At 48.0% G+C, this 11335-nt stretch overlaps 1 pseudogene across 1 annotated transcript in view; it reads right to left on the bottom strand.

Annotated features, from left to right (window-relative positions):
- Nucleotides 1-275: 275 nt before the first annotated feature.
- Nucleotides 276-11335, bottom strand: part of LOC123084746 (nuclear transcription factor Y subunit A-5-like) — a 27231-nt pseudogene continuing 16171 nt past the window's right edge. The window contains exons 2-8 of the transcript XR_006439393.1: nt 2920-2929; nt 2457-2514; nt 2229-2354; nt 1911-2026; nt 1741-1809; nt 1011-1184; nt 276-868 (exon numbers count right to left, since the gene is read on the bottom strand). The product of XR_006439393.1 is annotated as a nuclear transcription factor Y subunit A-5-like (transcript). The remainder of the gene's footprint in view (nt 869-1010; nt 1185-1740; nt 1810-1910; nt 2027-2228; nt 2355-2456; nt 2515-2919; nt 2930-11335) is intronic.

Here is an 11335-nt window from a genome sequence, read left to right as displayed (position 1 = left end):
CTTCTTTTTCATATTTGCGGTCGCTTGCGAAGTTGGCCCAGCCATTTAATGTGCCGAATCCCGAGACACTACTGTACCGCCCAGATATCAAGCACATATGTGCTCGAGCTCAAAAACACCGCGTCCGTTTTACGCAGAGTTTTCTTACAAAACACAAAGATCTGAAGGTGGGTGTCTCATCTGGTCATCTCTGAACCTGCCACTTCCATCAAGAGCAACGGGACACCACCAAAGGAGCAACAACTGCCGACAGTCAAGTCGTTGAACAACACGGCTCAACAGAAACACCACCACGGGCGCAAATGCATCACGCCGGGAATGGTTATTACTTACTCCAAGTCAGTACTAATATCATACAAGATGGTCATTATTACCCCAAACAACAAAGTGACAGGAAAACAGTTCAAGCAGGCTCCAGCTTAGCAGCACCTGCCATGCCACACAAACCTACCACAACAAGAGAACCGGCTGCAGCTGCAGCTGCATCGTCCCCTCCCCAAACACAAGGGCTGTCTACCAAACCCCCAAGTAACACAATTGCACAGACTCTAAATTCAGTTTTACAATATCACTGGACCGAGTTGACGGTCATTCGCCACACACATAAGCCAAGGATGATTTGCCAGGGGGCAACTGCGTGCCCACCCTAGGCGCCCCCTCTCGCGCGGTAATGGAAGTCACCGGATGGTAAGGTGTGGTCGTGCTTCGAGAACATGCCGCCATCCGGGGGAACGCCGGCGTGGCCAGACCTCGCTGATGCATTGCCGCCGCCTGAAGCTTCAGACTTCTCCTTTGCGTTGAGGAACCGCCCGCCTGTTCCCCGAGCCCGCTTCATCGCGTGCTGGTGCCGGGACTCATGCAGGTACGGCTGAACAGAGGCATGAATGTTGTGTTACATTGAGAGTGTGTGAACCAAATTCATTTCTACTACAGGGAAAAGAAACCAAAAGATGCTCAAGGGGCCAACTACAGTACTTTTTTTTTCCAAGTAAAAACATGCATAAGAATACCTTACGGCTTTTGACCAGCTTATTTTCAGCCTCTAATTTTGCGCGGAGCTGTCTCCTTCGGAGAATGGCATGGTATTGCTTCGCATTCACATAAATGGGCTCTTCGGCGGCAGCTGGTTCAATCGGTAGTGGCACTCGAGAGGATGGTACCATGCCCACCATCTGGGGGTGCATCTATTCAAATTGTTTTGCACCACATAAAGATGAGTTAGTAACATCGAAAGGCGCCACCTAACAAAAAGAAGAGAACTAATCTGCGGCAGGGATGACGATTCTGAAATCAAAATAAGTTGGCAACGCCAGTATGCTGCTCAACATTGAAAATTTGACTTTAAGTGAAATTGGTGTGATTAAACACAATCATGATTAGTTGTCTTGTCTCAACAGTCATTCCAGTTATACCTAGAGCACATGCTCGCACACAAAAATCCAAAAAGGGCAACCTGGTGCATGTAGCTCCCGCTTGCGCAGGGTCCAGGGAAGGGTCCGACCACTTTGGGTCTATAGTACGCAGCCTTTCCCTACATTTTTGTAAGAGGCTGTTTCCAGGACTTGAACCCATGACCTCGTGGTCACAAGGCAGCAGCTTTACCACTGCGCCAAGGCTCCCCTTCGCACACAAAAATCCAAACAGTTGCAAAAAATAAATAAATAAGCAACATCATCAAGCACAGAAAAAAATTAGGCCAGAAATTAGTGAGGGAACAGGGATGCCAGAAATATCACTCACAATAGCATGTGCGCCATAGGCTGCCACTGCACCACCATAGTAAGGATCAGCATATGGGTATGATATGGCCTGAAAAAGCGAACATCTTGCACAATTCACATGCTCGCCGTTCAACACACACTTCGAATTCAGAAATTAGCCAGCGCCTGAGCATCATAATAGAGACTTACAAAGGGATGAGTGCGGTCAGGTTTTGGCGGTGTGTATGCCATTTCTGAATTGCCCAGAGACAAAGCCGACATCATCTTGCCTTCATCACTACTCTTCGTATAGCCATCGCGATTACCTAGTATTAAGTACAAGGAGGAAACAAATGTCATCTAACTTTGATTTGTAAGTGCACATCAAGGTCCGCAATCATCAATATCGTTCTTTCCATTATTATTTTCGGGGACTACTCCATTCTGTATTTCCAGGAGAGATGATATCACAAGATTATGGACTAATAATTCAGAAAAGAAATAGTAGTTGGCAAGTCTAGGGCGAACCAGATTGATCATTCTGCTCATTAAAGCTCCCTTCGCTCATTCCGGACACTTCTTGAGGAGAATCGCTAGCTGAGGACTCGCAGTTAGGCACTTGCTGACCAAACTGAATCATGATTGTGCCATTTTCTGCCAGAGGAATACAAAAAGAAGTTGTAACTCTAATAGCAGCAGGAAATCAGTATACACAGCACATAGCCAGTCAAGTAGGATAGTGGAACTGAAGAATACCTTGCATATTTTGCTTGCGTCTCATCTCATGGGCTTCTGCTCTTGCTCTCAGTTCAAGCTGTCCATGTAAGTAAGCAGCAGGTCAGTCACAACAACAGAATAAAGTGATACTGTCCAAGTATACATTAAACGCTGAAACATGAATAGATACTGGTAGAATTGCTCCTCCCAACTCAAAAAAAAAAAGATCACTAAAGTCGTCCGTGTGCACTTGAAAAACTTAGATTCGCTCGAATTTGGCACGATGCACATGTCAAATGCTGTACTCACTGATTTGTATGCCCGGACATCTAAAAAATTCACACCAGCACTATGCATCAACCTGGTCCCTGAATCAGAAATTCTGATTAAGGTGCGCTAATAACTGAGTAGACAAACTCTAAGTAGATGATTTGCTAGTCCCCCGCTAGACAAATCCGAATCGCTCATTCATAAGCTCAGGGGTTCTCTTCTCCCCACTTACAGGCTTACAGCTGTGAAAAAAATTCAGGCAACAACAGTTGCTTTGAAGAAATAGCTGCAAATCACAACAAATTCACAGTGGGCACTCCATCTGAACCCTCCAAGCAACAAGATTTCAGTTTACCCCCAAGTAATAGTATTACTAGCACCACTAATCTTTCTTATAACTTAAACTAGAACGAAAAGCTATGGACACACACACACGAGACCAGAGTAGAACCGCAGCAGAATGCGCCCACGAATCTGAGCGGCAAATCGGCCGAAACCCGAACGAAACGGCAAGAACCCAGTCGGATCCAGCGAGAAACCGGCCAGACGGCACGGGGAACCGGCCAGCAATGGCCAGCCGGCCCGCCCGCGCCCCGGAGAAGAAGCAGGGAAGCGAGTGAGCGGCAGAGGAGGAGGGAGGAGGGAGGAGACCTGCGAGATGTGAGATGCGGAGGGAGCATGTCCCCCTTCCGGCGACCCCTCCCTCCTCCCTTGTTCCGCCTCTTCTCTCCTCTCCTCTGCAAGTCTCCTCTCCCTCTGTCTCTGTTTCCGTTTCTCTCTCTCTCTCTCTCTCTCTCTGCTTTGGCTTGGCTGGAGTATTTCTCTGTTGGCTTTATCTCCCCCTCCAACTGTCCACTCACCTACCAGACCGCCAAATAAAATAACCCACAGCCCGGAAGATAGAACAGTGGGAGAGAAAACGAGATGCAGAAAAATCTCGTAGCATTTCACCACCGTAGCACAGTAGGGTTTCGAAATTACTGAGGCCTTGTTCGTTTAAACCTCCTCTCAAGAGGATTGGAGTGGATTGGAGGGAATTGATGAGAAAATAGGCAGTTTTTCGATTAAATTAATCCATGAATAAATCATGAGCATGACATGGACAGCATTGATAACATACTGATTATGATCTAACAGAGCATGTACTACGCATATAGTAGAGACATCTACGCATACCGCTAGTACTGCTACAACAGAAAGAAACACGAGAGGGATAAGCGATGTATACCCTCCAATCGGCCACGCGGTGGCGGTGGCGGTGACAGCAGCCGCGGCATCCTCAGCGGCCTTCTTGTCGGCCTCGGCTTTCTCAGCGGCGGCACGGTCGGCGTCGGTTGACATGGTGATGATGAAGGTGATGCGGACGTAGATGAACAGAAGCGAGCAGTCGCGTAGTCGCTACCCAAAAACCTAATCGCCCCTCTCCCCGTACAGGATCCGGAGAGGCGTGGTTTCGGAGGCCTGCTCTCCCGTCAACCGTGTACGCGGTGAACGGGACGGAGTCGCCGACGGCAGCAGCAGCAGAGGAACGACGTGGGCGTGGAGGCGGAGATGCGTTCTGTTTTCGTGACGGCTAGGGTTGGCAGCGCCCCACATATATATGTGCGGCCGCGCGTGGAGAGACGTGGGCTGAACCCACGTCCAAGTCGGTAGCCCACGATCCGACGTCTCAGATCGTGGCCCCACCTGTCAAAGACTCTCCGTTCCTGACCGGCAAAAAGAAGCGCATAGGAGTGAGCTCGGCTCGGCTCAATCCCGCAACCCGCGGCGCGTCGCGTCGTGACGAGGCGTGGCGTGGCGAGGCGAGCGGAGGAGGAGGAGTGCGCGAGGGCCTCATCTCTTCTCAAGCTCCAATAGCATGAGGGAGAGAGTCCCTTATAAACCACTCCAACTCTCCTTCCACTTCCAAGGTGGGACTAAACTTCCCACACACCTAGTGCCATATAACCCACATGGGCCCTTAGAGATTTTTCAGAAATTGCAATATGGGCCTAGAGCCCACCTAAGATTTCAGCAATCCCCCACCAGATCTCGAGGGCCCATAGTGTCCTCTGTTCCAAATACTGTTTTGATATACTAGTGTTTCAGTGAAGACCTGTTAAGGTTGAGCTTCACCTAGAGCAAGTAGCTACATTCCTTCACAACTGAACAATGGACTATGCCTTGAATTGTCAGTTTGGCGTAAAGAAGTTTCACCACATGTCTTACTAGTACTGGGTTGCCGAAGGCTGACCCCTCGGGTGGAGCATATAAGTCACACTCCTGGCCTATTCATGAGTTTACTAGAGATCACCCCAATCTCATAGACTGTGACTAGCAGTCGGGCTCACATAGGTGTGTTCCTCCAAAGATCGCTCTGTAGGATAGCATCTTGCTTATACATATAAGCCTTGGAACACATTAAGACAATAGTCATCCTTCCGTACAGTTTCCGAGAGTATTGCATCTCCAACGGAGTGGGTTAGTAAAGTTACTCTCCTCAGTTCACCACTGGCTTGTTTCCCCAGGTCCTACTTCACGGGATCTCCGATCACATAGGTTGGGTTACCACCATGGTAACTCATGTGGGTCTCATACCCATCTCCCTCGATGCATTATCTATCACTACACGTGATAGCCCTTTCGTGAAGGGATCTGCCAGATTCTTAGCCGTATGGACATAGTCCAACGCTATCACTCCGGAGTCTCTTAATTTTCTGACAGCTTTTAATCTCATTCTTATGTGTTTGGTGGACTTCATGTTGTCCTTTGAACTCTTCACCTTGGTGATGACAGTCTGATTATCACAGTTCATAAGGATAGCCGGAACCGGTTTATCAACCAATGGCAAGTCCATCAAAAGATCTCGAAGCCATCTCGCTTCAACACCAGATGTGTCTAATGCCGTTAATTCTGCTTCCATTGTCGATCTCGTTAAGATCGTTTGCTTGCAAGACTTCCAGGAAACAGCGCCACCTCCAAGAGTAAACATATACCCAGTTGTGGCCTTCATCTCATCAGCATCAGAGATCCAATTCGCATCACTATACCCTTCAAGTACCGACGGGTATCCGGTATAGTGAAGTCCATAGTTCATAGTACCTTTCAGATAGCGCATAACTCTCTCAACAGCATGCCAATGTACATCACCCGGTTTGGAAACAAACCGGCTCAGTTTGCTCACAGCAAACGCGATGTCAGGCCTCGTTGCGCTCGCTAGGTACATCAGTGAACCAATGATTTGAGAGTATCTCAATTGATCTTTAGCCATGCCTTTGGACTTTCGAATCAATACGCTAGGATCATATGGTGTTTGAGATGGTGTGTAGTCCGAATATCCAAAACGACTCAACACCTTCTCAACGTAATGGGATTGCAGAAGTGTGATCCCACCCTCATTATCTCTCAGTAGCTTGATGTTCAAGATAACATCAGCCACACCAAGGTCTTTCATCTCAAAGTTCTGAGATAGAAACGATTTGACCTCCTCAATGACTTTGAGGTTTGTTCCGAATATCAGTATGTCATCAACATACAAGCACAGTATAACTCCTTCGCCCCCACCATGGCGATAGTATACACATTTGTCAGCCTCATTAACAACGAAGCCAACAGATGTCAGAGTTGTATTAAACTTATCATGCCATTGCTTAGGTGCTTGTTTCAGGCCATATAAAGATTTTATCAACCTACACACCTTTCTTTCCTGACCATCTATCACAAAGCCATCAGGCTGTTGCATGTAGATTTCCTCCTTTAGCTCTCCATTTAGAAAAGCCGTCTTAACATCCATCTGATGGACGAGAAGACCATGTGAGGCCGCCAACGAGAGTAATACTCGAATGGTGGTCAGTCTAGCCACAGGTGAATAAGTATCAAAGAAATCTTCCTCTTCTTGCTGGTCATAGCCCTTGGCCACAAGCCTAGCCTTGTACTTTTCAATCGTACCATCGGGCCTAAGCTTCTTTTTGAACACCCACTTACATCCCAGTGGTTTGCAACCATAGGGACAGTCAGTGATCTCCCATGTCCCGTTAGCCATGATGGAATCCATCTCGCTACGGACCGCATCCTTCCAGTAATCAGCTTCTGGAGAGGCATACGCTTCTGAAATAGAAGTGGGAGTATCATCCACGAGGTACACGAAGAAATCATCACCAAAGGTCTTTGCAGTCCTTTGTCTCTTGCCCCTACCAAGGGTTTCCTCGTCATCCTCCTCGGGATTTTCATCATGTGTTTGTTCATAATATTCCATAGGGATGGCAGGTTCAGGAGTCTCCTCAGATTCCTGTCTAGAAGTGCTTTGCATATCTCTCATAGGAAAAATATCCTCAAAGAATGTAGCATCCTTAGACTCCATAATTGTACCGATCTTCTGGTCAGGTACCTCAGATTTCACTACTAGAAATCTATAGCCAACGCTGTTCTTAGCGTAGCCCAAATTAATGCAGTCCACGGTCTTATGTCCAAGCTTACGCTTTTTGGGGATCGGCACGTTGACTTTCGCCAAACAGCCCCAAGTGCGCAGGTACGAGAGTGTCGTCCTTCTCTTTGCCCATTTCTCATAGGGAGTGATCTCACTATCCTTTGTCGGAACTTTATTCAGGACATGACATGCCGTCAATATAGCCTCCCCCCACCATGCCTTGGATAAACCCGATGTATCTAACATGGCGTTAACCAAATCAGTTAGAGTATGGTTTTTCCGCTCGGCAACCCCGTTTGACTGGGGTGAATAGGGAGGCGTCCTCTCATGAATAATGGCGTGTTCCGCACAGAAGGAATCAAACTCACTCGAGAAGTACTCTCCACCACGATCAGACCGGACTCGTTTAATTTTCTTTTCAAGTTGATTTTCAACTTCTGCCTTATAGATTTTAAAGTAGTGTAGAGCCTCATCTTTAGTATTTAACAGATACACATAGCAATATCTAGTGGAATCATCTATCAATGTCATGAAGTATCTCTTTCCACCTTTAGTCAACACACCATTCATCTCGCAAAGATCAGAATGTATGAGTTCTAATGGTGCCAGGTGTCTCTCCTCCGCGGCCTTATGAGGCTTGCGAGGTTGCTTAGCTTGCACACATGAAAGGCACTTAGAACCTTTGGCTAAAGTGAAACTCGGGATTAAATCCAACTTGGCTAGCCGCGTCATAACACCGAAACTTATGTGACAAAGACGTGAGTGCCAAACCTCAGATTCATTAATACTCGAATGAATATGGTTCACGACTTTATTACAGAAATCTGCGAGGGAAAGGCGGAACATCCCTCCGCTCTCATAACCTTTTCCAACAAATAGTCCATACTTAGTAACAACTAATTTATTAGACTCGAATACCAACTTAAACCCTTCTCTACATAGAAGGGAGCCACTAACGAGGTTCTTCTTGATGGCGGGGACATGCTGCACGTTCTTCAGTTGCACGATCCTTCCCGAAGTAAACTTCAGATCGATCGTGCCAACACCATGAACAGAAGCACTCGCGCCATTCCCCATCAATACGGACCCGTGGCCTGTGACCTGGTAAGAAGAGAACAATGAAATGTCAGCACACACATGAACACCTGCACCTGTGTCCACCCACCAATCGGTAGGCTGAAACACTGAAAAAACAGTAAATAAATTACCGTACCCAGATGCACCATTCTCATTGTTGCTCACAATCATGTTGACAGACTTGGAGTCCTGTCCTGACTTCTTAAACTTGTTTGGGCACTTGTTGGCCCAATGTTCAGCCGAACCACAAGTAAAGCAGCCCTCATCCTTCTTGTTCTTCTTGAAGGTCTTCTTACCCTTCTTCTTAAAGTCGGCAGTCTGTTGGACACCGTTCTTTCCCCTGGGCTTGTGGGAATTGGAGTTCTTCTGATGCACCATATTGGCCACAGAAGTTCCTTCGACCCCTTTTCCGTGCGAGTCCTTTGCCCTTGAGTTCTGCTCAACACTCAGATGGCCAATGACATCCTCCACAAAGAATTCACGCCTCTGATGTTTCAGAGTGGTGGCAAAGTTCCTCCAGGAATTGGGGAGCTTAGCGATTATGCAGCCCGCGACAAATTTGCCCGGTAACTCGCACTTAAGAAGCTCAAGCTCCTTAACAATGCATATTATCTCATGAGCCTGCTCCAATACAGGACGGTTTTCAACCATCTTGTAATCGTGGAACTGCTCTATAATATACATCTCGCTCCCTGCATCGGCAGCCCCGAACTTAGATTCGAGCGCCTCCCACAAGTCCTTGGCAGACCGCATATGTAAATATGCATCAACCAGCTTATCTCCAATCACGCTCAGAACTGCCCCGAGGAACACCACGGTGGCCTCCTTAAACGCCTTCTCCTGTTCAGGAGCGATCGTTCCTGTAGGAGTCACACCGGTGACCCAGAACACGTTCATGGCCGTGAGCCATAAGGTGGTTTTAGTCTGCCAACGCTTAAAGTACGTCCCCGTAAACGGGGACGGTTTCAGTGCAGCAGCAAAACCAGAATTCGAAAAACTCCTACAGATATTAGGTTTTTGGATTGATGAGAAAATAGGCAGTTTTTCGATTAAATTAATCCATGAATAAATCATGAGCATGACATGGACAGCATTGGTAACATACTGATTATGATCTAACAGAGCATGTACTACGCATATAGTAGAGACATCTACGCATACCGCTAGTACTGCTACAACAGAAAGAAACACGAGAGGGATAAGCGATGTATACCCTCCAATCGGCCACGCGGTGGCGGTGGCGGTGACAGCAGCCGCGGCATCCTCAGCGGCCTTCTTGTCGGCCTCGGCTTTCTCAGCGGCGGCACGGTCGGCGTCGGTTGACATGGTGATGATGAAGGTGATGCGGACGTAGATGAACAGAAGCGAGCAGTCGCGTAGTCGCTACCCAAAAACCTAATCGCCCCTCTCCCCGTACAGGATCCGGAGAGGCGTGGTTTCGTAGGCCTGCTCTCCCGTCAACCGTGTACGCGGTGAACGGGACGGAGTCGCCGGCGGCAGCAGCAGCAGAGGAACGACGTGGGCGTGGAGGCGGAGATGCGTTCTGTTTTCGTGACGGCTAGGGTTGGCAGCGCCCCACATATATATGTGCGGCCGTGCGTGGAGAGACGTGGGCTGAACCCACGTCCAAGTCGGTAGCCCACGATCCGACGTCTCAGATCGTGGCCCCACCTGTCAAAGACTCTCCGTTCCTGACCGGCAAAAAGAAGCGCATAGGAGTGAGCTCGGCTCGGCTCAATCCCGCAACCCGCGGCGCGTCGTGACGAGGCGTGGCGTGGCGTGGCGAGGCGAGCGGAGGAGGAGGAGTGCGCGAGGGCCTCATCTCTTCTCAAGCTCCAATAGCATGAGGGAGAGAGTCCCTTATAAACCACTCCAACTCTCCTTCCACTTCCAAGGTGGGACTAAACTTCCCACACACCTAGTGCCATATAACCCACATGGGCCCTTAGAGATTTTTCAGAAATTGCAATATGGGCCTAGAGCCCACCTAAGATTTCAGCAATCCCCCACCAGATCTCGAGGGCCCATAGTGTCCTCTGTTCCAAATACTGTTTTGATATACTAGTGTTTCAGTGAAGACATGTTAAGGTTGAGCTTCACCTAGAGCAAGTAGCTACATTCCTTCACAACTGAACAATGGACTATGCCTTGAATTGTCAGTTTGGCGTAAAGAAGTTTCACCACATGTCTTACTAGTACTGGGTTGCCGAAGGCTGACCCCTCGGGTGGAGCATATAAGTCACACTCCTGGCCTATTCATGAGTTTACTAGAGATCACCCCAATCTCATAGACTGTGACTAGCAGTCGGGCTCACATAGGTGTGTTCCTCCAAAGATCGCTCTGTAGGATAGCATCTTGCTTATACATATAAGCCTTGGAACACATTAAGACAATAGTCATCCTTCCGTACAGTTTCCGAGAGTATTGCATCTCCAATGGAGTGGGTTAGTAAAGTTACTCTCCTCAGTTCACCACTGGCTTGTTTCCCCAGGTCCTACTTCACGGGATCTCCGATCACATAGGTTGGGTTACCACCATGGTAACTCATGTGGGTCTCATACCCATCTCCCTCGATGCATTATCTATCACTACATGTGATAGCCCTTTCGTGAAGGGATCTGCCAGATTCTTAGCCGTATGGACATAGTCCAACGCTATCACTCCGGAGTCTCTTAATTTTCTGACAGCTTTTAATCTCATTCTTATGTGTTTGGTGGACTTCATGTTGTCCTTTGAACTCTTCACCTTGGTGATGACAGTCTGATTATCACAGTTCATAAGGATAGCCGGAACCGGTTTATCAACCAATGGCAAGTCCATCAAAAGATCTCGAAGCCATCTCGCTTCAACACCAGATGTGTCTAATGCCGTTAATTCTGCTTCCATTGTCGATCTCGTTAAGATCGTTTGCTTGCAAGACTTCCAGGAAACAGCGCCACCTCCAAGAGTAAACATATACCCAGTTGTGGCCTTCATCTCATCAGCATCAGAGATCCAATTCGCATCACTATACCCTTCAAGTACCGACGGGTATCCGGTATAGTGAAGTCCATAGTTCATAGTACCTTTCAGATAGCGCATAACTCTCTCAACAGCATGCCAATGTACATCACCCGGTTTGGAAACAAACCGGCTCAGTTTGCTCACAGCAAACGCGATGTCAGG

Source organism: Triticum aestivum, chromosome 4A (genome assembly GCF_018294505.1).
Source record: "Triticum aestivum cultivar Chinese Spring chromosome 4A, IWGSC CS RefSeq v2.1, whole genome shotgun sequence".
Classification (NCBI taxonomy): domain Eukaryota; kingdom Viridiplantae; phylum Streptophyta; class Magnoliopsida; order Poales; family Poaceae; genus Triticum; species Triticum aestivum.
Note: the sequence above shows the minus strand (reverse complement) of the source record. Positions and strands in the feature narration are given on the sequence as shown.